This window comes from Natrix helvetica, assembly GCF_964273705.1.
Source record: "Natrix helvetica genome assembly, chromosome: 1".
NCBI lineage: Eukaryota > Metazoa > Chordata > Lepidosauria > Squamata > Natricidae > Natrix > Natrix helvetica.
Genome location: NC_138548.1, coordinates 122,600,195 through 122,625,130, shown reverse-complemented (window position 1 = coordinate 122,625,130; position 24,936 = coordinate 122,600,195). Strand labels below are relative to the sequence as shown.

Sequence of the window (24,936 nt, the reverse complement as noted above, 5' to 3'; positions counted from 1 at the left end):
AGAAATAGATATGCATATCAAATATTTTGCCAGGAGTTCTCCTGTTCTGCATATATGCCCATGTAAGAGATTGAGAGAGCAAAGACTTTTCAATAAGAGCAACCATTTTCCTTTCCAATGGCAGCCCACTCAGGGCCAAGATGGCTTTATTTATTTATTTCAATTTATATAGCCATCCATTTCACTTATGTGACTCTGGGTGGCTCACAAGTATAGAACTGGTCCAGTTTCATCTGGGATGCTTCCAACATCTGCTCTCCTCTTTCTGGGTCACATAACACGGTCAAAGTCTGAGTGTATGAAGCGAGAGCAAAATGTCGATGCCTGGTATTTTGTCTTCTCATTCTTTATTGGTTCACTTTAGTCCCCAGCCCTGCAGATCTTGTCCAGTTTCTTGACTCTGTGACCAGTTTTCTCTTCTCTTCCTAATCGCCGGTCAGCCATAATTCAGCGCTGCAAATGGCCAGCCACTTGCAGGACAAGGCACCCCAGCTGTCAGTCCAGATGGGCATTGCAATGATCTTCCTTGCCAATTTCCTACGTAGGCAACTTTAGGACTTTCAATTACAAGGAGAATGCCTTGGAAAAATAAAAAGGGTAAGGTGAAGCACTCGCTGAATGGCAATCAGAATGACAGTGTCGCATTAGCAAAACTTAGAAAACTTACAGCCCATTGTTTTAAGGGGGTAGCTACATGCTGCAAAGGAAACAGTGATACCAACAAGATACCAATCAGTTACAAAACAAAACAGACAGATACAGGTGGTCTTCAACTTGCAGCCGCAATGGAGCCTCCCCACTAATGGTCGTAAAGTGGATCACTCACATGACTGACCCAATTTTATGACCTTTTCTGGGGTTTCTGTCATTAAGCAAACCGAGGCACTTTTGCAAACAAAGTGGAAGTAAATGCCAGCGTTTGGCAAAAAGGTCATAAATTATCGTCACATGACTGATGGGCGCTGCTAACGACGATAAATGCAGGCTGGTTGCCAAGTGCCCAAAATGCAGTCACGTGACTGTGAGAAAAGGTAGCCATCAGAACTTTGGAACAAGTATCTTTTGGGGAGGGGCTGTCATAGGTTAGAGACTACCTATAGATCCCTCTCCATATTGATCCAGAAAAACACACCATTTTAGCATAAAAGGTAAAGGTTCCCCTCGCACATATGTGCTAGTTGTTCCTGACTTTAGGGGGCAGTGCTCATCTCCGTTTCAAAGAGCCAAAGAGCCAGTGCTGTCCGAAGGATTCTCCATGTTTGGTATGACAAAACACCGAAAGCGCATGGAACGTTGGTACCTTCCCACCAAAGGTGGTTCCTATTTTTTCTACTTGCATTTTACATGCTTTCGAACTGCTAGGTTGGCAGAAGCTGGGAGAAGTAACTGGAGCTCACTCCCTTATGTGGCGCTAGGGATTTGAACTGCCAAACTGTCAACCTTTCTGATCGACAAGTTCAGCGTCTTAGCCACTGAGCCATTGCATCCCACTTCAGCATAGGCAACTTTAAATGCAGCCAAACCTCATATATGCTCAGAGCCAACTATCCCTTTTTTCTAATAACTGGTCTCAAACCCACAAGTTCATGCTTGCACAATTATATTTTTGCTTCATTTTGAACTGTTGCTTGAAAATGCAAGAGCTGCTATTTTGTTTTGCTGGTCTCAGGTAGCTGGTAATTCTCAATTCCCCATTAGAAATATTGAGAATTGATTAAGGATTCACCAGGAGGCTATAACCAGGAGACATCTAGGAGCAGCTGCCCATTCATAAACTTAAATAATATCCTGGAGCATTCAAAGAATAGGCAGGAACTTTTAGCAGGAAACAGAGTCTGAAGTATGTATATAGAAATGTGTTGAGACATAATAAGCAGCATGGCTTCCAACAAGTATTTTCAAGGTTCTGAGCAGCTGGAGGCACTTAGCTGATCTTGACCAATCCTGAAAAATTCAAGGAAGGTCAGACCTGATTATTATTACTACAGGTAGTCCTCAAGTTACAACAGTTCATTTAGTGACCATTTTTCACTCTTACAACTATTGCAGTATCCCCACAGTCACGTGATCAAAATTCAGATACTTGGCAAGTGGTTCATATTTATGACGGTTGCAGTGTCCCAGGTCGCTGACACGCAAAGTTAATGGTGAAGCCAGATTCATTTAACAACCATGTTATTAACTTAACAAATGCAATGATTCACTTAAGAACTAGGGCAAGAAAAGCCGTAAAATGGGGCAAATGCACTTAACAAACGTTTCACTTAACAACCTAAAATTTTGGGCTCAATCGTGGTGATAACTCAAACACTACCTGTACTTGGATGGGAGATCACTAGGAAATATCAGGCTGACAGTTGGAGAGTTTTTTTTTTTTTTAAATTAACCTAGAAGAAGACAATGCCAAACCACTTCTATTCAAATAGTCCTTGAGTTGTAACTGGAATCTGCCCATTATGGGCACAAGTCATAATGGTCATTAAGTGAGGAGATAGTATGGGCCTGCTCTCTCTGAAGAGGAGATTAAGTGACTTCATGAGCCTTTAAGCAAAGCATGGGGCTAGTGGGGGCCTGGGAAACCTAGCACAGGCATCTGCCTCCCATTTCACTTCCTGAAATGTCCTGTGTTCTGCTTTCTGCCCTCAGGGTCCCTGCAGACCTTGGCTTGCTCCACACCCTGCCATTCACCCAACCAAGAGAGCCTATAGCTGGGTAGCAGAAACTACCAGTATATGGGGTGGCTACTGTTTGTAGGCCAAGGCCTGCTTCCCACTAGTTCCCAACCAGGAACTTAGAAGGGTTCAGAGAGCACACAACTTGTTGTTGTTGTTAGTTACGAAGTCATGTCCAAACCATCGCGACCCCCATGGACATTGTTCCTCCAGGCCTACCTGTCCTCCACCATTCTCTGGAGTCCATTTAAGCTCACACCTACTGCTTCAGTGTCTCCATCCAGCCACCTCATTCTCTGTCATCCCCTTCTTCTTTTGCCCTCAATCTTTCCCAGCATTAGGCTCTTCTCCAGGGAGTCCAACTTACCCTTCTATTTTCTGCAGAGAGGCTCTTGGCCAATGCATAGCTTAGCTTTCCTGAGGCTGTCTCTCAGCAACCATGTCCTATTTGGGGGTGGGGTGTCACAAGAATAGCACCCTATTTACAGAATATTTTAAAATTTGAAAATGGGTTATAAGTAGGTTTTAGGATGGAAAGGTCTGTCGTAATTTTGAGCAGTCGCTAAGCAAGCAGTCAGGACAACTTTGCACTGTTGCCAAGAAAATTACGCAGACATGGGCATGAAACAGTGCTGTCCATGGGGACATGGGTCAAAAAAAAGGGGAAAATTGGTAGATGTAGTATTGCCTCTTGCCTTTTTTTGACCCTATCCCCAACCCTATGGATTGATAGGAAGTCAGCATGCGGTAAGCTTTACTTGATAGGACATGTTAACTTTCTACCCTGTTTCCCTGAAAATAAGACCTCCCTGGATAATAAGCCCAATTGGGCTTTTGAGCACATGCGCTAAAACAAGCCCTCCCCTGCAAATAAGCCCTCCCTGAAAATATTGCAACACAGCAGCAGCCATGAGGTGACTATGCTCAGCACCTCCTGCACCTCAAAAATAATAAGACCTCCCCAAAAATAAGGCCAAGTGCTCATTCCAGGGGTCAAAAGAAAATAACACCCTGTCTTATTTTCGGGGAAACACAGCAGAAGTGGGCACTGGCGATTCCTGGTGGGGAGGGGGCTATGCTTTTAGGAGATGAGGCTGGAACACGAGAGAGCCAGAGATCTGAGGAATAAAGGGGGAGGGGCAGGAAGTGTTGCTGCAACAGATAAAAAGCTGCATTGTTTATTTAATCATTAGGCAATGTTTCTGATATATTGCTAAACCAGGCAGTGGGATGCAGTGAAAAGCCAGGAGTTTGCAGAAACACATTCTCTGGAAGAGTTTTAGTAGATGAGAGAAGTCTCCCTGTGCTCTTCTTTATGACATAAAGAAAAAGTCATAATTAAAGAAACAACAGCTCAGAGATTCACTGTGTTAAAATGCAGCATTTACACTGAGGCGGAGAATGGGGAGAGAAAATGCCATCCTCCTTCCCATTTTAAAGTTCAGGGTGGACATTACTTCTTTAATTTACTTTCCAAGAATAGATTTATAAAGCACTTTTTTATTATTTGGAATGATTCTACAACATAATTTTAACCATATGAAATTATTTTAAAAGCTCCTAAGCCACAGAGGCACATTTGCTGTACTTGTTAATTGCTGCACATTCCCTCCTTATTTAAATTCATATATGTTTATTGCTTATTTACTGTATGTTTATCCTACTTTCCAGATAATTACTACGTTCAAAACTGGCTCACATCAACAAAAGCAAGACTGAAGGAATGGCTTTGCCAGTGGCTAAGGCTTGCAAACTAAGTATGCATGACTCACAAGGGAATATATGGTAAAACAATTGAAAAAGAAATAAAAATGAAATGGAGATACATTAATAATAAAAAAGGAATGTATTTGCCAGAAAAAAGTTTTAGGTATTTTTTTAATTTAGAAAAGTTTTACCAAATATTAATTGGTGCATTTCTCATTTGAGGAATGGGTGAAACTGCCTTAGTACAGAAACATGCACATTTAATATAGCTCATCATTGGTGTTCCTATGCAAAAGAGTGAGTGCCTTTGCAGGAAACCACAGCTTCCATTTTTCTCTTAGTTTAGAGAAGCTTCCATTGTCTGTTAATTCAAGACCAGGATGGCCACAGTTGTGGCTCTGCCTGCCTCTGTGCTTATCCAATGCCTCCTCCTCTTGTGGCCCAGCAGTGTGGTAAGCATTGGTGTATCTGAGGAGGGGTGGTGGAAATATGCATCTCATCCAATAATATTGGGATGACCTGTCCAACACAGGATAGGCAAGTTGCTCTCTTTCTTTCATCTTTTTCCTCCTTCTCTTCATCATGAGGGCAGATTCCCATCTCCCACACCCACTGAAGTCTTCTATCTTTCTAGGCCTGGTAAACAATAATTCTGGAGTGAATTGACCCAGCTGTTATCTCCTGCCATACTACTGAAGGGGAAGGACAAGATAGTTGCTATGTATGTTGATACTGCTTGCTGCTTGAACAGATGAGCCTCCGGCATCTGGGCATGTTCTGAAAAGGCCTACAAAAGCTGAAAGACCTGGAAGATGAGCAATTGTGGAGTCAATTCAGTCACTGAACGGAAGGCAAGGATTGAATTTTGAATCTGAAAGACTTCCAGTGAAGTGGCTAAGGATTCTATCTTTGTGTTGGCATGGATCAGCAGTTGAGATAGGAGCAGGGGTTGGTAGATATCTAATGGGCATCTGTGTGCTTCTTGTATTCCCCTCATGGGATACAAGTCCACACACACACTCAAGGGAGCCATTTTCTGCCCTCTGCATACCTGGGCCATCTCATCCCAAAGTTGCTTCATGAAACACGGTATACAAAGGGGCCCTAGTTAGCCAAAGAGTTGGAGGACCAGTCACATCCTAGCCAGAGGGGAAAAGAGCTTTAACATGTCTAACAATTCTTATTATCATTCTTGATAGCCTTTCCCAACCTGAGCCCTCTATCTCAATGGCTAAAGATTCTCAGAATTGTAGTTTCAGTATATCTGAAAGCCACCAGGATGGGATGGGCAGTTCTGGATCCTATTTCTTCTTGATTGACAACAATGAATTCTTCTGGATCCTAGTTTTTCCCCTCTATATGAAAGAGTAGTAGAAGTTACTTCTACTCCAGGAGAATCACTAACTTTCTCTTTCAATTGATCTTTTACTCTAAAAGAAAGCTCACAATTCTATTCTGCCTTTTGTACTGTAGAAATTGGGTCTAAACATCATATTAAGCCATAATTTGATTAATGACTGTTTATCGTGTAAATCATAATGGCTGAGCTTACACAACATGCTGAATTAAGACAACCGCATTAAGACATAATGCAATATCAAAGCCTAACCCAAAAATTTGCCTTGCAACATTCAATGATGGCCACCAACTTGCCATACCATCCACAAAGCGTCCGCTCCAAAAGTAAGCCCTATGGCGTTCATTGAGAATTATTTCCAGCCAGGGAAATGACTATAAGATTGTAGCTTCTGATGGTTTCAAAAAAGTAAACAAATACAGTGGAATTTCCCTAGCCTGGTACAGTATATGCCTTTTGAATTCCAACTGGTAGATTAGAACCCATCATTGTATCTCAGACAAGCTATGGTAGATTGCTACACCAACATTACCATTTTGAAAACAAATAATCAGTTTGAGATGAATGTAAATCATTAGTCTGAAAAGATCGACAAACAAGGGGGGGGGCAAGGCCATTCTTTTTGGGTTAACCTCTGGTCATCAGTATTGAAAATAGGTAGCTGAATTAGACTTACCTATCGACCTACCTTTAGCAGCTCTCAAATGCTGCCTGAGTTGCCAGACAGATAGTGGACTGGAGAGCGTTTCTTCTCTCTGGGAAATCCTGCCTCTGAAATACCTGCCTACTAGGCAGTTATTTACAGGGAGAGAAGGAAACAATGGTCTATGGAAACTCGGCGAAGAGGAATTTAAGGCTTCCAAATAGACCTGGTGAGACTACTCCAGAGTTTCTGCAAAGCAGTCAATTACTGTGGATTACAGGGATCCACTATGATACAATAGCAGGAACTGCCTTTACAAAAATCTCCTGCGGTGGGAAAAATGAACCGCTGGTTTTACCTTTGAAGGCATAAGCAAAACCTAAAAGGAAGCAGGCAGTTGACTCTTTCCTCCCTGGAAACATCTGGTTAGATAAGTCACTAAAGCTGTTGTGCAAAATATTGTTGTGATCCTGAGCAAGAAAGAAGGGGAAATGGAGGGAAAGAAGTACTAACCTTTCCACACTAGTTCTTCCCCAGTTTAAACCTTCTCTCTTTCATGCTGTTTCTTTTTCTGTAAACATAAGAAAATCAATGGAAATTTGGTCGGCCTAATGCTGGATAGGATCAGATTGACTAACTACTGATGATGAAGTTGGCTATTCTTTCCTATTCTTTCCTTATTCGTGCAAATGTTCAGAAGACAGACAATTGAATAATGATCAACATACAATTTCTGTAACTGGTTCACTAATAGTGCATGAAACAATTGTATCTGTATCATGCCTTTGTAATGAGCGTATGCTGCCCTTCAAACTAAATGAATAATGTATTTATGTAGCACTGATGTTGTTATCTAATTGATGTTTGGTAATAAAACGTCTGCGGGAAAACCACCAAGCTCAGAGAAATCAAAGATCCTACAGTTCAACCCTGAGTTACAAATATTTTCTTCTATCATGCAAGTATTTCAATGTAATAAAAATCATTATCTTAAAACAGCAACAAGTGTAAGCAAACTAAACACGTATAACAACTAGACCAGTGGTGAAATTCAAATTTTTTTTTTTACTCCCAGTTCTATGGGCGTGGCTTGGTAGGCATGGCAGGGGAAGGATATTGCAAAATCTCCATTCCTTCCCCACTCTGGGTCCAGCCAGAGGTGGTATTTGCCAGTTCTCTGAATTATTCAAAATTTCTGCTACTGGTTCTCCAGAATTTGTCAGAACCTGCTGAATTTCACCCCTGAACTAGACTCACAGATCATGCTGAATCTTAAAATTAGCTTTGGCCTAACCCAAATCATGCATCCATATATGCTGCAGACTGGACAGGATGGCGTTGGGACAGCATCTTGTTTAGCCCAGCATCACTAGCCTCCGTGCATTATTCCATTCTAAACAAAATAAATAGAAATAAATAAATGGGCAAATGTAACCTCCAAATATCTTTGAGCTTCCCTGGATATAAATGGAACTGTCTCTCAGCTGACTTAAAGGTCATTGACGATACATGTCATCAATTTGCTCAAAGTAAATAATAAGTTAATGGGCCTATGCAACCAAGAACCAAGTCCTGGAGGATTATTTTTATGTGATCAAATGATATCTTTTGGGTTCAAAAGGCATGGCTAGCCATGGTGCATCAAACCAACTTTGAACAGGATAGGTAGGTTAAAGATTAAATTAAGGTGCCTATGCACCCAAAACACCCCTGGGCCAGAACATCGTGTAACAACATATCCAAGAAAGTAGCCGTAATGCGGTGGGACAGTTTCTCCCCTGGCCCATCCGTGCATGACACAGTGAGTAGTAGCATATCAAACTCATTATTCTTCAAATAGAAACAAAACAGGAAATGGGCTTATATCTCAGCAGGTCACAATACTTATTTGACCTAGGCTGATCCCCAAATTTAGGCAGAATTGGACTGGTTAGAATTTGCATGGGAACAATCAGCATTTTGATCTGGAAACAAATTTGGAGCATTGATATTATGTTGTTCAATCTACTACCTCTATTTAATAGAGGGGGGGGGTCCTTGCTGGAGTAGTTGAAATATAAGTATCATTTGCCAGACAGTGCAGAGAGGCAATATCTTCAGTTAAAACATTTTTTGACATGATCTAGATGTGGGCCAGCAGCTTTAAGTGCTTCTCTAGCTCTAGAGGATTTAACATATTGTTTATAATAATAAGCCTGTAACAGCTATTTATAAAAGGCTATTAGAACACATTAAAGTAGACATCCAAGAATATTGGGAAATATTGGGTATGTAAGCATTAATGTTTATCACTACACTGTCTTCTGGGCCTCTCTGTGTCACATTTCTGTATGTTTAAAACTATGGTTAATTCAACATCAACAATGCAATTATTTCGCACGTGGATACCTATCATTTTTTAAGAAAGAAATTGATAGTTTCAACTCGCTACTGGAGATGTTATGCTTAAAAAGCAACAGTGGTTCCTGCCAGATGTCACCAAGCGCCACAAGGGTTCTCTCTGGATAGAAAATGTTTTACGTATTAATTCTGTTCTCAAAGACTCATTCCTTTTATAGAGGCTTACATTCCTTTGAATTATATATCAATGGTTTGGAAACTAACAGGAAGATAATGGAAATAAATATTGTCTGCTTTTATGATCACAAAAAAAGGATACTATAAAGCTGGAAGAACATCCATTGCCATCAATTATACAATGGTCTAAAGAACTCATCTCTCTTTCTATATTTGAACATAGATTTTATCACCAGGAGTCCATCTTGGAGGACTATTTAGAAATTGGACCACATATATGAGTGTATAAGCTTTTCTTTTATATTGTTGACATTATCAATAATTTAATTTATGGTGTGATATGACTATATTCTTAGTTTTATTTAGTACCTAAGAGGTGTATCCTTTGTGGCTTTTTCCCCCCCTTTCCCCACTTTGAGTATACACATACATGGATGACAGAGGTGCTGTCTTCTGATTATACATAGGTTTGGATTGTGGGGGGGGGATCAATTTATAGTAATCCTAAGCATAACTCAAGTTGTTTTCTAACTGCTAGTTAGAACACAATTACCCCATTCTTGACTTGGCATTAGCAATACCAACATAGAACTGATTTTATTTTATTTTTTATTTTAATTAGATTTCTAGACCGCCCCCTCTCCCCGGAGGGACTCGGGGCGGTGTACAGGTATAAATTTAAAAAAACCCATCCAAACAATAATATACATCGTTAAAATTAGATTAAATAACCCCTGTACAATTTATAAAAATTAAAACTAACCCATAAAACCAATCATAAAATTTAAAAACCAAAACTGAGGTGGGAAGGCTGGAATTAGGCCAGGCCGGCTAGCTGGAACAGGTGGGTTTTAAGTTTCTGACGGAAGGAGCGGAGAGCCGTAGTCATTCTAATGTCAGGGGGAAGGTCATTCCAGAGGGTCGGGCCCATCAAAGAGAAGGCTCTTCCCCTAGGCGTCGCCCGCTGGCACAGCCTAGTGGACGGCACCCGGAGGAGTCCCTCTCTGTGTGAGCGGATAGGCCGAAGGGATGTATGGGGCAGGATACGATCCCGCAAATAACTAGGTCCTGTGCCATGGAGCGCCTTGAAAATGATGGTCAACACCTTGAAACGCACCCAAAAAGCCACAGGCAGCCAGTGTAGCCTGCGCAGGAGAGGTGTTACGTGGGAGTAGCTAGTTGAGCGCACTGCCAGTTACGTTGAGCTGACTTCTTTCCTTTTGTTTGAATCACTGCCAAGTGGTGTTGTCCTGGTTTGTGAGTGAAGCACTCATTAGAAGCAGTTGGTTTTTCCTCTTTGTTCTTCTCCCCTTCAGCACATGGGCAACAGAGGTGGTATTCAGCCAGCTCTCTTCGGTTCGGATGAACTGGGAGCAGCTGCTGCAGGAGACTCCACCCACCCCGATGTAATGTGCGAGCACTGTGCATTCGCAGAAGGCTATGCGCATGCACAAAAATTCACATTTGTGAACCAGTAGGTAAGTGAATCCCATCGCTGATCACCAACCAATGTAAGAAAACAGCAATCAGGAGCCTGTAGTGTCAGGGTTCCAAATAGCATCCAAAGTTAAATCAGAGTCCAAGGCAAAGTATTGTTCAAAGTTCCAATTTATTAAGAGAGTCATGTTGGCACATCTGGGAAAACCTGAATCTGAGCTTCCTTGGTTTCCCCCAGCCAGCTGAGAGTTCATGATCTTGCCCCACACCCACGTCCATCACATGGTCCAATCTTCCACTGCCATGCTGGCACTTCCACTCATCCAGTTCCGGTCAGGTGCAGAGGTGTAGAGACAAAGGATGACCTTGGATTCTAGAAAGGAATTTTATTTTGACAACATCACATTCTACTCCTTACTATTTCCCCTCCCAATTCCCCACTAATGAAACAGCATCGTAGAATAGAATATTAGTGTGGCAGGCCAAAGAGCCCAAAAGGAACTGGCTGCAGGCCTGACATGTAGCACACATGGAGAAGGATTGACTTCCTTGGGGATAGTTGGTCAAGACTTTTTGCATACCTGTACCATATTTTGGTATCTCCCGAGTTTAAAAAAGTGGGGTAGAATAAAGGAATATATAGAAAGGAACCCATGTCAGAAATAAATAGAGGGGTGGGGACATGGTTTTTCTACTAGCTAGTCCCTGCAGAGGTGAAGAATGAAACTGATTAGTAACTGGATAATTGTCTTTCTCAATTTATAGGGTGAGGGAAAGGGATGAAACTGATAAAAATAGGAAAATAGTATAAAAAAGAGTCGCTACTTCAAAACCAACATCTATTATGAGCCATGGTGGTGCAGTGGTTAGAGTGCAGTACTGCAGGCTACTTCTGTTGCCTGCCAGCTGCCTGCAATTTGGCAGGCAATTTAGTTCAAATCTCACCAGGCTCAAGGTTGACTCAGCCTTCCATCCTTCCAAGGTGGGTAAAATGAGGACCCAGATTGTTGGGGGCAACATGCTGATTCTGCAAACCACTTAGAGAATGCTGTAAAAGTACTGTGAAGTGGTATATAAGTCTAAGTGCTAGTGCTATTTAGGATTGAAGGCTGGTTTACTCATGGGCTGGGAATGAGATGAGATCAAGGTTAAATATCCAAAGGGAAAGATTGGTCTGATTGTGCCATGATAAAGTGTAAGTGAGGCAAGCCTTACCTTGCCTATCAGTTCACAAATGTGAGCGTGCATCAGTGGTGGGTTGCAGGCGATACGCCTTGGTACAGGTGTACCAGAGCCTGCCCGGAGCACCGGGTACCCTTCCGGTACGGTGCTCTGGAGGGCCCACCCGCCTGCCCAAGCTCCTTATCTGTCCTTTAAAGCCTTTGGCGCTTCCGTGCACGCGCATGGCATGTACTGCGCCTATGCGATGCTCCACCAAGCAGCTGGAGCATCGGGGAGGCTTGCGGAGGTGTTGCTGGCAGGTACAAAGCATGCGTGTACCACGTGCCTATGCGCGCGCACCACACGCATCCTTGTGGATGATGCCGAGCCTGTTCTGGCCGTACTGGTTGGAATGGGATCCAGAACCCACCACTGGCGTGCATCCACGCATGTGCTCCGCCTTCCACACATGCACTTTGCCTAAACAAAGGGCATAAATGGGATGCGGTAGAGCTGGGGTGGGTGGGCACAGCCACCAATGATTTCTGCTACCGGTTCAGAACCGGCAGAATACCATCTCTGGGGGGCAAGTAAAATGTTGCCTTGGCTTAACAATATAAGGTATGCCCAGAGTAATGATATTTGAGCTGTCTAATGTATTGCCCTCCATGCTAATGTTGGTGGGGTGGGGGGGATTTTGTGGGAACTGATTGGCTCACAAACATTCTATGATCTGCATTTTCCATCTTCCAATTAAAGCTTCCCTTTGCCATTATCCAGCTACGATGCACCGACACTGGTTAGGAGGGAGGATCAATTAAATGTTCATCCAATGTACATCCAACTGGTGATAAGCCAGTTTTGCACTCTACAGGCAAGCCTGGCACAACACTATTGGAATCATAGAATGGTCACTGGGGACAACCCTGTGTTCATGGGGAATCCTGGCTTGCCAAGGCCGTTTAGTATTGATGAAAAATGCAATAAAGGAGATCATTTTTGTCTATTAAGTTGCTGATCAAATTATAAGATCAAAGTCACTGGGGGTGAGGAAATGTATTCAAAAAGTACAAGTATTTTTTTAAAAATACCTCTAGGTGTTAAAGGAGAGAATAAAGAACAGCACAAATATTTCATGTTAGTTTTAGAAGCTATGGTGAATGGGAAAATCTAAAACTGCGATTTAATAATCTTAAAACTTCGTGGAACATTCTTTAAAACCAAGGGCAGAACAGTTTGAGCAGAAAGAGCGCTTATTTGGACTCGATGCAACGTGGGTTGTTTTAAAACCCCGAAGTAAATAATATTTTAAGGAGACAGGTTGTCTTTAAATGGTTATGTGTATTGAAACTCATAACTGCTTTTGCAAACCAGCTAAAAACAAAGTTTGCTAATTCTGACTTTAAAAAGAGATGTTGGCATCTTGCACGTTTTAAATCATTTATAGCTTTACCACAGGAAATGGAGCTTTGCTCAGCTGTCAAAATAAAATAAGAGTTTTTATCTACAGAAAGGAAAATGCAGCATATTTAGATATACACTTCTACATTTCAGAAAAGCCCTTTAAGAAGTACTTATACAACAAGCAGCATCTCGTAGATAAAAAATTTTCAGTCAAAGGGAGTACATGAGATTTTGAACTTCCCATAATTAAGGTACTGAAAATACAACTGCATATTATTTCAGTGAACAGTAAATATGGACGAGTGGTTTAAGAATCATTGTAGATGCATAGGGACCTTTTGACTACGCTAAGAATTAAAAGGGGCAATGGAAGCTGGGGGCAATCACTAAGGAAGGATACCAGAAGGTAACTAAAACCGGCAGAAAGCAAAATTAACACTCAAAAAGCTAAGAGCAAGGAAAAGAGGGTTCTTTTTAAATTATGTAAACCGTAAGAGGAAGAAATAGGAAGGAGTGGGCTTGCTTCTAGGAGAAGATGGTGGTGGGGTAACAGGTGACACAGAGAGGACAGAGCTCATTCTACTTTCCTACTTTGGACTCCTCTGCAAAGGAGAATGGTGTTCAAATAGACCTAAAGATAAAGCTGATATAAGCAGGAAGTGGCACTTCAAGGTAAGTAAAGAGGTAGAACATAGAATAAGAGCGTTGGAAAGGACCTTGGAGGTCTTCTAGTCCACCAGCCCATTGCTCGAGCAGGAGACCTTATATCATTTTAAACAAGTAGCTGTCCAGTCTCTTCTTAAATGTCTCCAGTGATAAGGAATCCACAACTTCTGAAGGCAAAGCATTCCACTGGTTAATTGTTCTCATCATTGGGAATTTTCTCTTTAGTTCTAGGTTGCTTTTCTCTTTTCTTGGTTTCAGTCCATTGTTTCTTGTCTTGCCTTCTGGTGCTTTAGAAAACAGGTTGACCCCAACACATCTTAGTAGCAAGGAAACATCAGGTTACCATGAACAAGTTAAACCTTTAAGGCAAGAGTCCTAACCTGGTGCTTCCTCGCTACTAAAGATGTAGTGGGTCAACCTTGTAGTGTGTCATTTCCGCTGTGATCTGTGAGAAGAACCTGAAACACACATGGTGCCAGACAACTGGAAAGGAGTTGATGCAATTCCAAAACTGGGGGGAGGACCTGAGTGCAGACTTTCTTGACAATAACCGGTTAGTCGATCATGCAAATGCAGTGGACCTAATATATCTTGATTTCAGTCAACCATTCAACGAAGCCAAATGCAGTGGACATAATATATCTTGATTTCAGTCAACCATTCAACGAAGCCTTCTTTGTGATTCCAATCAAGAAGATGGCAAAATGTGACTGTGCTAAGCTATCATTGCTTGGAATCATGCTTGATTGAACAGGAGCTCCAGGGTTAAAACATTATCAGATTGGCAGGTGACAAAAAGACAGGAGGATAGCAACCCCTTTAAAGCAGGGGTTTTCAGGCGAGGTGTACAGTTTGGAGAGCTGCAGAGAGAGTGCAAGTGGTGGGGTGAAGAACCTTTTTGTTGTACATTGTTGCAATCAATCGTTGTTTCCCAAAGTTTCACTGAATTGTTTTCATTGTTCATGTGTGTTCATATGGAGGCTTGGATTTTAAAGGGGTGGGTGGGTCTGTATATTAAAATTATACTATAGGGAGGTGTAATGGCAAAAGGTTTAAGAACTCCTATCTTGGAGGGAATATTTAATAACAAGCTAGAAAAATGGTCAGAAACAAGTAAGATACATTTCTTTTTTTTATTAAAAAAAAATCCCCAAAACTTTTACTGTGGTATTTTCGGACTATTTAGAAGACCAATTTAGAAGAGTAAGGTTCTACATTTAGGCAACAAAAACGGAATGCACAGGTACAGTATAGGTGATACCTTACTCAGTAGTAGTAACTGTGAAAGAGATCTTGGAGTCCTAGTGGACAACCATTTAAATATGAGCCAGCAGTGTGCAGCAGCTGGCAAAAAAGCCAACACAGTTCTAGGCTGCATCAACAGAGGGATAGAATCAAGATCACGTGAAGTGTTAATACCACTTTATAATGCCTTGGTAAGGCCACACTTGGAATACTGCATTCAGTTCTGGTCGCCACGATGTAAAAAAGATGTGGAGACTCTAGAAAGAGTGCAGAGAAGAGCAACAAAGATGATTAGGGGACTGGAGACTAAAACATAAGAAGAACGGTTGCAGGAACTGGGTATGTTTAGCTTAAGAGAAAGAAGGACTAGGGGAGACATGATAGCATTGTTCCAATATCTCAGAGGTTGCCACAAAGAAGAGGGAGTCAAACTATTCTCCAAAGCACCTGAGGGTAGAACAAGAAGCAATGGGTGGAAACTAATCAAGGAGAGAAGCAACTTAGAACTGAGGAGAAATTTCCTGACAGTGAGAACAATTAATCAGTGGAACAGATTGCCTCCAGAAGTTGTGAATGCCCCAACACTGGAAGTCTTTAATAAGATGTTGGATAGCTATTTGTCTGAAACGGTATAGGGTTTCCTGCCTAGGCAGGGGGTTGGACTAGAAGACCTCCAAGGTCCCTTCCAACTCTACTATTGTATTGTATTGTATTGTATTGTAATTTGTGGAGATAAACTCCATTGGAGAGTGAAAAGGTCGAATGCAGGTAGCTGCGGAGCTGATGATGGGCAGAAGCTGGAGTCCACAGTCTTCTGGTCTGGCTTGCACTGAACTGCAATCTCATATTTCGCTTTCTCAGTATCAAACATTTCTCCCTCTTGATGTTTGGGCTTCTGCAGCTTTTTCTTCTTGAAGTAAACATCACTGAGATGCTTTGGAACTTTGACCCCCGAGATATCAACCTTAGTCAAAGTGGCAATGACGAACCTTTGGTGAGCTCTGCGCAGAGGGACATGGTTGATAGGCAAAGGGCCCTGTCACAGGCAACAGTCCACTTCCAAGCTGCTTCAAGAAAACCACTCACTTGCCCCTGTGGCGGCCAGTGAGAAGAATCACCACCATTCCTGGGGAAGATACATTTCATCAGGAACAAATATAAAGCTTTTTATTTGGGCATGAAAAACTTAGGGCTTGAATATAAGCAGCAGAACAGAATCTGGGTGCCTTGGTGGTTCAACATGAGCCGATACTATGATGCAGCTGCAAGAAGCAGCAAATACAATGCTGCATCAACACAAGACGTATAATCAAGAGAAATCAATCAATCAGAATGGAGCTGGAAGGGATCTTGGAGGTCTTCTAGTCCAACCCCCTGCTTGAGCACGAGACCCTGCCATTTCAGACACGGGCCTGTCCAGTCTTTTCTTTAAAAGCTCCAGTGGTGAAACACCTACAATTTCTGAAGACAAGCTGTTCCACTGATTAATTGTTCTCACTGTTTGGAAGTTTCTCCTTAATTCCAGGTTGCTTCTCTCCTTGATTAGTTTCCATCCATTGTTTCTTGTCTTGTCTTCTGGTGCTTTTGAAAACAAGTTGACCCCCCTCTCCTTTGTGGCAGCCCCTCAGATACTGGAATACTGCTATCATGTCACCCTTAGTCTTGCTTTTCTCTAGATTAGCCAAATTCCTGCAACCGTTCTTCATATGTTTTTGTCTCCAGATTTTTAATCATTTTAGTTGTTCTTCTTTGCACTTTTTCCAAAGTCTCAACATCCTTTTTGTAATGTGGTGGGCCAAAACTGGATGCAGTATGACACGTGTGGCCTTACTAAGACTTTATAAAGTTGGTACTAATACTTCACATGATTTTGATTCTATGCCTCTGTTTATACAACCAAGGATTATATTAGCTTTTTTTGGCTGCTGCTGCACACTACTGGCTCATGTTTAAGTGATGATCCAAGGTCCCTCTCACAGTTATTGTTTCTGAGTCAGATTCCGTCTAATCTGTACTTTTGGTTTTTCCTGCCTAGGTGAAAAACCTTGCTTTTCTTAAATTTCCTTTTGTTGGATAGGGCCCATAGTTCAGGCCTGTCAAGATCTTTTTGGATCCTGAGCTTGTCTTCTGGGGTATTGGCCATTCCTACCATTCCTTAGTTTTGTCTGCAAATTTGATGAGTCCCCCTTCTATTCCCTCATCTAAGTCATTTATGAAGAGTACTGGGCCCAAGATGGAACCTTGTGGTGTCGCACTGTTTACTTCCCTCCATGTAGAAGTTTAGGGACTACTTGTTGAGTATGGTTTGTCAGTCAGTTACAAATCCATCTGGTGATGATGCTGTCTATCCCACATTTTTTTAGCTTACCAAGAAGTACCATATTTTTCAGAGTATAAGGTGCACCTTTCCTCCCCCCCCCCCCATAAGAGCTTGGAAATGTTGGTCCTCCCAAAGCCCCCCCCCCACTTCCCATTTTTGCAAAAAACAGGTGAATAACAGAGGCATTTTTGCCTTCCCTCAGCTGCCAGAAGGACTCTGCAGGTTTCAGCAGAACTGGGGAAAGGCAAAAATGCCCCCATCTTTGCAAAAATCCTGCCCATTTTCTGCCTGTTTTTGCAAAAACTGGGGCATTTCTCCCTTTCCCCAGCCCTGCTGAAGCCTTCAGAGTGCTCCTGGGGGCCGGGGAGGGCAAAAACGTTTTTTTCTTACTTACCTCTTCGAAATCTTGGTGCGTCTTATACACCGGTGCATCTTATAGTCCGAAAAATATGGTAGGTTATGTTCTACTTTGTTAGATGCCTTATGTAAGTCTAATTATACTATAACCATACTATGTCCACAGCATTTTACCGATCTACTAATTTAGTCACATTGTCAAAGAATAAAATAAGATTGGTCTGGCATCCCTTTATTCTTTGTTGGTCTGTCCATACCTAGAAAATTCGGTGCCCTGTTTTCAAAAGGATTCTGAAAAACTGGAGCGTATCCAGAGGAGAGTAACCAAAATGATAGGCAGAAAAAAACCCATGAATAAGACTTGGTGGCAATGAATGTCTGTCTAGAGAGAAGACAGGGATGAGACATGGTAACTGTCTACAAGCATCTGAAAGGCTGTCGTGTTGAAGACAGGGCAGAATTAATCAAAGTTATTTCAGAAGACAGCACAAAAGACAAGGGATTTTGATTACAAGTCAAATTAGGTTGAATATCAGGAAGAATTTCCAGATAGTTAAGAGCTGTTCTCAGCTATTGAACTGACAGGATATGATGCACCTAAAGTTTGGATAATCATTTGCTAGGGATACTAAAGTAAGGGATTTCTGAATTGAGCAGGGAACTGGATTAGAGGATCCTTGTTCCTCTATCCTACAATTCTGATGTTCAGTATGATTCAATATTTCAACAATTACAAGTTTCAAACCACTATCAGCATCATCGGCATGATCTCATCATCCATCCTAATGTGCTGCTCTTCTTAGGAGGGCAGGAGCAGAGGTGCTATTCAGCAGGTTCTGACCAGTTTGGGACAACTGGTAGTGGAAATTTTGAGTGGTTTGGAGAACTGGTAAATACCACCTCTGACTGGCTCCGCCTCCCATCTATTCTCTGCCTCCTGAGTCCCAGTTGATTGGGAGGAAATGGGGATTTTGCAGTAAACTTCCCCTGGAGTGGGCAGGGAATGGAGATTTTAGAGTATCCTTCCCCTGCCACGCCTACCAAGCCATGTCCACCAAGCCATGCCCACAGAACCGGTAGTAAAAAAAAATTAATCCCACCACTGCAGGAGGCATATCATGACCCGCTGAGACCAGAGACTGGCCTTGGATTCTTCCACAGGTAAAGCCCATCCTATGCCACCCCCATCCTGTCCACTTGGTGGACCTTTCACCTCAAAAGTCCTGCCCAGCACTATCACATTTTACTGGGGTGGGACTCCTGGGAGGCGGGGTGGTGGTGGTGGTGGTGGTTATAAAGGTTGAAGAAAAAAATCACAGGCACAGTACAGTAGCATTGGCGAACACCTTTTGCTCAGGATCCTCTGGGCGCCTGATCAATCCCGATTCCTAATCCCCAATCCTAGAAATTGGAAGAGGGGGGAGAGCATTGCAATTAAAAATGGAAATCGGCGGTTTCAAACTGGGGAATCGATAGGAGACATGAGAACCACCCGAGCCGCTTAAGGCTTGTCCCCCCCCTCCCCCCGGATCGTAGGTCACCCCACCCCCGGCTCCCGGCCCAGCTAGTCGGCCTCCGAAACGCCTAATATCCAGCGACCGTCCGGCGTCGGAGGAGGGAGCGTGAATTAACGCCGTGGGTGCAATTTGGATGTTCGGGGCTGCGCACAAAAAGTGGAAGGAAGTTTTTGCAGCGCCTTGCCTGTCTGTGTACAGTACGGGGCACGGTGGTATAAGGCGTCTCTCATACTCCGGCCAGGAAGAGAACTAGGGTGGGGGCTGCTAGGAGCTGCGGAAGAGGGTTCGGATCCCGGGTCCGGTCCCGGAGAAGAAGTCGAAGGGAACCTGATAGGCGTCGCGGGTCAGGGCCTGTTGGCAGGCTGCCGAATGAGAAACTAGGACTCCCGCTCGCCGGCCGCCCTTTCGCCGGGCTGAGCGTTTGCAACGCCCTTGGCCGAGCGGAGCTCACACCCTTGCCTCCTTTTGGACGGAGCGGTCACTAAGCGCGGCCCGTCTGGTCGTGGGAAGCCCCGCGGGCGAAGGGGAGCGGAAAGGCCGGCCTCCAAAGGCTCGGAAGGAGCCGGGAAGATTTTGCAAAGGCGCCCGGAAAGATTGCAGCGCTGTGAGAGCAAGCTCACTTCGCTCCCAGCGGGACGCAGGTCCTGGTCAAAGGTGAGTCCCAAAGCTCTCCGCTTCGCCTTCTCGTCCTCAACTCCCCCGGGAGGGACCCCCATGGCTTGGCAGGGAGCGAGGCTGGGTCGTTCCGAGGCGGGGAGTGGCAGGGGGGTCAGCTCGCCGGGGGAAAAGTCTTTCATTGCCGCGCCGGGTAGTGGGACGGCTTGTCTTGTCTTTGCCAGGGAGTCCTCCGCAATCGCCTTTCGTTAGACGTGCGAAGGGAGCGCCCAAGGCGCCCGCTTGGCTCCCTCCCGGCAGGAAGGTCCCGCCAGATGCCTGGAGGATTCAACCCAGCGCGGGGGGTGGCTGGGTGGCTGGGTGGAAGAAAGCAGCGGAGGAAACGCTTGTGCCCTCCGTCTCCTCCCCAGTTCAGGCAGCAGAAGGGCTGTCCGCTTGCCCTGGCCGGTGCAAAGGGTCAGCGACGTCCCCGATCAGTCCGCTTGGGCGAAGGGCAAACTGCACCCGAGGCTGGGGAAGAGGCAACCCTCCTGTCACAGGACCTGATCCTGCGTTCCCGAAAACAAGCCGGCAGGTCCTCGCGACCAGTCGCCTCTTTCGCAGCTTTCGGAGAATTTGTTGGGAAAGGCTGGTCGCCAGTAAAACTGGAAAGAGCGGCGAGGTTTGGAAAGGTTTGGCCAGCTGGTCGCTGAGATCCGCTTTGGAAGTGGACCTCTGGAGCCTCCCAAGCGGTTCTGGCTTTAAGGGAAACTCCAACTCGGCGGCAGCTCTCGTTCCTTCAGGCAGGTTTCATGCCGCCTTTCCCGACCAGTTGCTTTTCAGTTATACTACACCATACTTTCCATTATGCTCAGGCTGCTGTCCGAGGTGCATCGGTGGTTGCTAATTAGGGAAGGCTGATTTAAGTTAACTAATGCTTTTAGTGGTGGGATGCTTTCCAGTCATTTTTTTTAACTCCTGGTGAGGCTCCAAATAAGACCCTGCAGTTGTCTTGGCAAAGCTTTTCAGGAGTAGTTTTCCATTTCCTGCTTCCTAGGGCTGAAAGAGAGTGACTGGCTCAAGGCACCCAACTGGCTTTGTGCCCAAGGTGGGACTAGAACTCATGGTCTTCTGATATCTAACCAATGTCTTGGTCACTATAATCTGTCTCTCAGTGCAATGTAAGGGTTATCAAATTTAGATCATCCAAGCAACTTTAAAAACAAAGCAGTAGCAAGACCACACTTTACATTCAACAGTTAAAATCAGGAGACCCCCAACTGAGTCTTGCGCTAGTTTATTTCACTATTTTTGGCATTTGTTTGGCCTATTTATCTTACTTTAAAGTTTTTTGGGGGAAAAAAATCTAGACAAATGCTGGCTTAAGGAATGCTTTAGTATAAACAGTCTTAAAAGCAAGCCCAGCCAGAGGAAATGGATGCTGCCATTCACAATTTTGAAAATACCCTGGAGCTAAAGCCAGAGACTTTATTCTGTTTTAGTCATCCTGTTCATTCATATGATTCAAGGGTACCATTGCCATTAATTGATCTGCTTAGTAAAAGCATCCATCCAAGTGGTAGCAAGTGACATAATTAAACTGAAGTTCAGCCTTCCCCAACTTCATGCCCGCCAATACACACACACACACACACACACACAGAGAGAGAGAGTAAGGATACAAGCAACAATTTGTTTTCGTAGATTTTCACGGGTACAGGTATGCAGGTCTTGGCATGTTCGGGTCTTTTCCTGTGTAAGATTGAGAGTACCTTGGCAACATTTCAACGAGGTCCCACTGGCCATCTTCAGGCTGGTGCCTTGCGAGCAAAAGCACAAACACGAAGCCCAAGGCACCAGCCTGAAGATGGCAAGTGGGACCTTGTCGAAATGTTGCCAAGGTACTCTCAATCTTACACAGGAAAAGACCCGAATACTATTATATATATTGTATTTGTGCTGATAAATAAATAAAGGAAGACTAATATAGATCTATTTCAAGCTATTTAGCTCTCATCAGCTAGCCATATTTGGGCATACCAGGGGTTCAACATATTCAACATGGAATATCTGCTGCCACTCCAAACCTTTCTTGAAGGGTATGAAGCTTTCATGATAGGCAGCTTCATTTCTGAGTCTTAATTCTAATCACAGGTTAAGGTTGGCTCAGTTGATAAGGGCAAAACACGGGTTATTTCTCCCCTGCAGATCCAAAGTGTGACAATCAGCCACAACCAAGCATCGTTCTCCTGAGCCCTGTATGCCACAAAAAGCGTATCACCCTTGTGTGCCTGGCCCAGGGCTTCCACTACGAGTGGCCACTGAATGTGATCTGGAAGTGCAATGGCGAAGAGATTGACCGACTCTCCTCTGCTACTGAGCCAGTCAAGAAACAAGGGGAGTGCAACTTCGCCACTGCCAGCCGCCTGATTGTGTCGGCAGAGGAGTGGCGGAAAGGCAACAAGTATTCCTGCCATGTCAACCAAACGGGGCAGGAGATGAGTGACCGGGTGGAGAGCAGTCCAGACCACGAGACAGGTAAGGAAATGCTCGGCAATTAATCAAGCAGCAGGAGCTTGAATCAACTGGCTGAGTTCTGCAATCAGGAAGATGTGGCCAGAAAGTGGCTTTGTCTTCTTCCTTTCTGGAAGAGAAAACTTTCTGGGCCTTGGAGGTTGATTTACTAATGGTCAAGCTCATCTGCTTCCCACATCCCTGTGGCTGTTTATTATTGGATCAGCCATGTAAAGTCAGAGTTTTACAAGGAAGAGGGTTGAGCAGAGCTGGCAAAGTGGCAAACTGTACCCATCACCTCTACTGCCATATACACACAGAGAGAGAGGGGGAGAGGGAGAGGGAGGGAGGGAGAAAGAGAGAGAGGGAGGGAGGGAGGGAGGGAGGGAGGGAGGGAGAGAGAGGTGCCTGCATAGACTACAACAGTCAAATTGTTCTGGCATATGGCTGAGGCAAAAATCTTGCGATTTTCCCTAGAAGCACCAATAATACATCACATTTTAAAATTAGTAATTTGCCACTTTTGCATGACCTATCCAAGAGGACTGGCCAAGACCTGTTGCTTATTTTTTGAAAGGATTAGCATTCAGTAGAATGATATGGAAAAAGCCCAACTCAAAACATTTGGGTTGCCAGCTTTATAAACTGAATGGGGGAGGGGGGGTATTAAAATATCAGCCTGAAATGTCTCCTTAAGCATGCCGCTAGCTTCGGTTACAACAGCAACTTCTTCTTTCCTTCTATCTTCAGAATCAGCTTCAGGTATCTCTGAGGTTCAACTCAGCCTTTATGCGGGGCAGTTTATATTCCTCCTACTAGGGGCCAAAAGCTTGGCCTACAGTGCTATTCTGGCCATCTACAAGTTCTATAGAAAAAAAGGTAAGAGACAACTGCCTCGGCTAAAAAAGACCAATTTTTTTATTCTGTTTAAATATCATATTGATAGTTTAATTATAATTTATTAAATAAGCCACAAATGACTTTACTGACACAACCTGCTAAGGCTAAACCAACAAATTATGGTGACATGTTCACGCTAAGGGTAATTAAACCCCATTATAGTTTAATGTGAAGTACAAATTCTACCTTTGTATAGCAAAGGCCCTGATAGTTGTTGTGTATAAAGTAAACACCCTCTGGGGTATCTTATTCGGGACATATGCTTAAGTGACAGGCAACCAAGTGTTGATGGTCCTTGCTGACTGTATTCCTACATCTAAATTTACTTCCTTTGTAGGTCTCTAATTGCGTTACCTGCTACAGCAGTATTCACTCCCTTACCAGCCAAGGCACAGATTTACGTCTAGCTGCAGGCCTTTCCCAGTGAAGATCCATTCCATTCTGAAGTTTCCACATCCTTCATCTCAGCCTCTTCCTTCCAGAGGGACTCATTGGTCACTTTATATTAAATTGTTCTATGCCTTGAGAAAATGTCAATACATATTTTCTGCCTCGTAATAAAGATGTTCTGTTTCCTGATTTTTGTGTGGAAAGTATTAATCCAGGTGGGTTTTCATACTGTCTCCGAATATCGGGTGAGCAAGAGGAAACTGCATCTATTCAGAGGAAATTATGATGACACATTTTTCCCCTATAGCTCTCTTCCAAATCACATCATCGCTCTCGTTAAATCCTGGGTCGCCTGTACTTCACATGTTGGTTGGACTTCATGGCATTCAGAATCTTCTGATGTCCTCCATCAAGGCAATGTGAATGTAGAAAGGAACAATGTCACGGCTGGATGGGCAACTTTCATAAAATGTGCTGGAATATGAATCCCGATAATAGCATCATACTGTGCTTCTATCACCGTAGTCAACGGAAATGAAAACACAGATGGTTTCATTAGAACTGGTTCAGGGAAAGAAGGAAATAATTGTGATGGTTGCATAGTGGGAGTGAGGATGGATGCCATTCAAGTCATGTCAAACCTATTATCTAAGCTAGGTTTCAGCCTTAGACCCATCCAGATGCATTTCCCATAATTTCCCAGTCAGCAAGTCTGAGGGTTGGAGGACAAAGTTTGGGATTAGATTTAAGTTATCATTTACAACAGCCGAATGAAATCTATCTGTTTGTATATTGGGAACAGAGCTGGTAAATGAACAGCACTTTCAGCTTTCATTTTATAGTGTTGTATAGAAAGTACATTGCATCTGCAAGTATCTAGGTAGGTGATTTGAGAGAAATCTTAATCTTATTCTTTTATATTAGTTAATGAAATGTATTGATTTTATTTATCTGTTGATAATCAAATAATTCCCTCAATACTGTCGAACTATTTACTAAGTCTGCATTACGATTACTATTAACCTTCTCATTGTTCCTATCACCCATCTCATCCCACTTGTGACTGTAACTTTGTTGCTTGTATCCTTACAATTTATATTGATTGTTCCCTAGTATGATTTGATTGCTTATTTGTATCCTATGTCTATCATTAAGTGTCATACTTTATGATTCATGACAAATGTATCTTTTCTTTTATGTACACTGAAAGCATATGCACCAAAGACAAATTCCTTGTGTGTCCAATCATACTTGGCCAATAAAGAATTCTATTCTATTCTATTCTATTGATTAAATCAGATGTTAGGTTTTTAATGTGAAAGGACAAGGATATAAGTTAAAAGCATGTTTCAAACAATAACCAGTAATCCTTTAGATGAAGAATTTTGCTATGTTCATATAACAAATTAAGTCTTGGTTTGCTTAAAAATGGCTTCTGGAATAAACCATAATACGTTTATAAAAGTGAATCTACAGTTTAAACACTGCATTCTAAACCCAAATCCCACATAGATTGATAATAGAGTCCTACTTAA

General features: G+C 43.2%; 1 long non-coding RNA gene across 1 annotated transcript; it reads left to right on the top strand.

Moving 5' to 3' along the window:
* The first annotated feature begins 18,800 nt into the window (after positions 1–18,800).
* On the top strand, positions 18,801–24,660 carry LOC309383643. The gene is made up of 5 exons (XR_014173883.1): positions 18,801–19,657; positions 21,806–22,135; positions 22,862–22,990; positions 23,349–23,616; positions 23,709–24,660. It is a non-coding gene; the product is annotated as an uncharacterized lncRNA (long non-coding RNA).
* Positions 24,661–24,936: the final 276 nt, after the last annotated feature.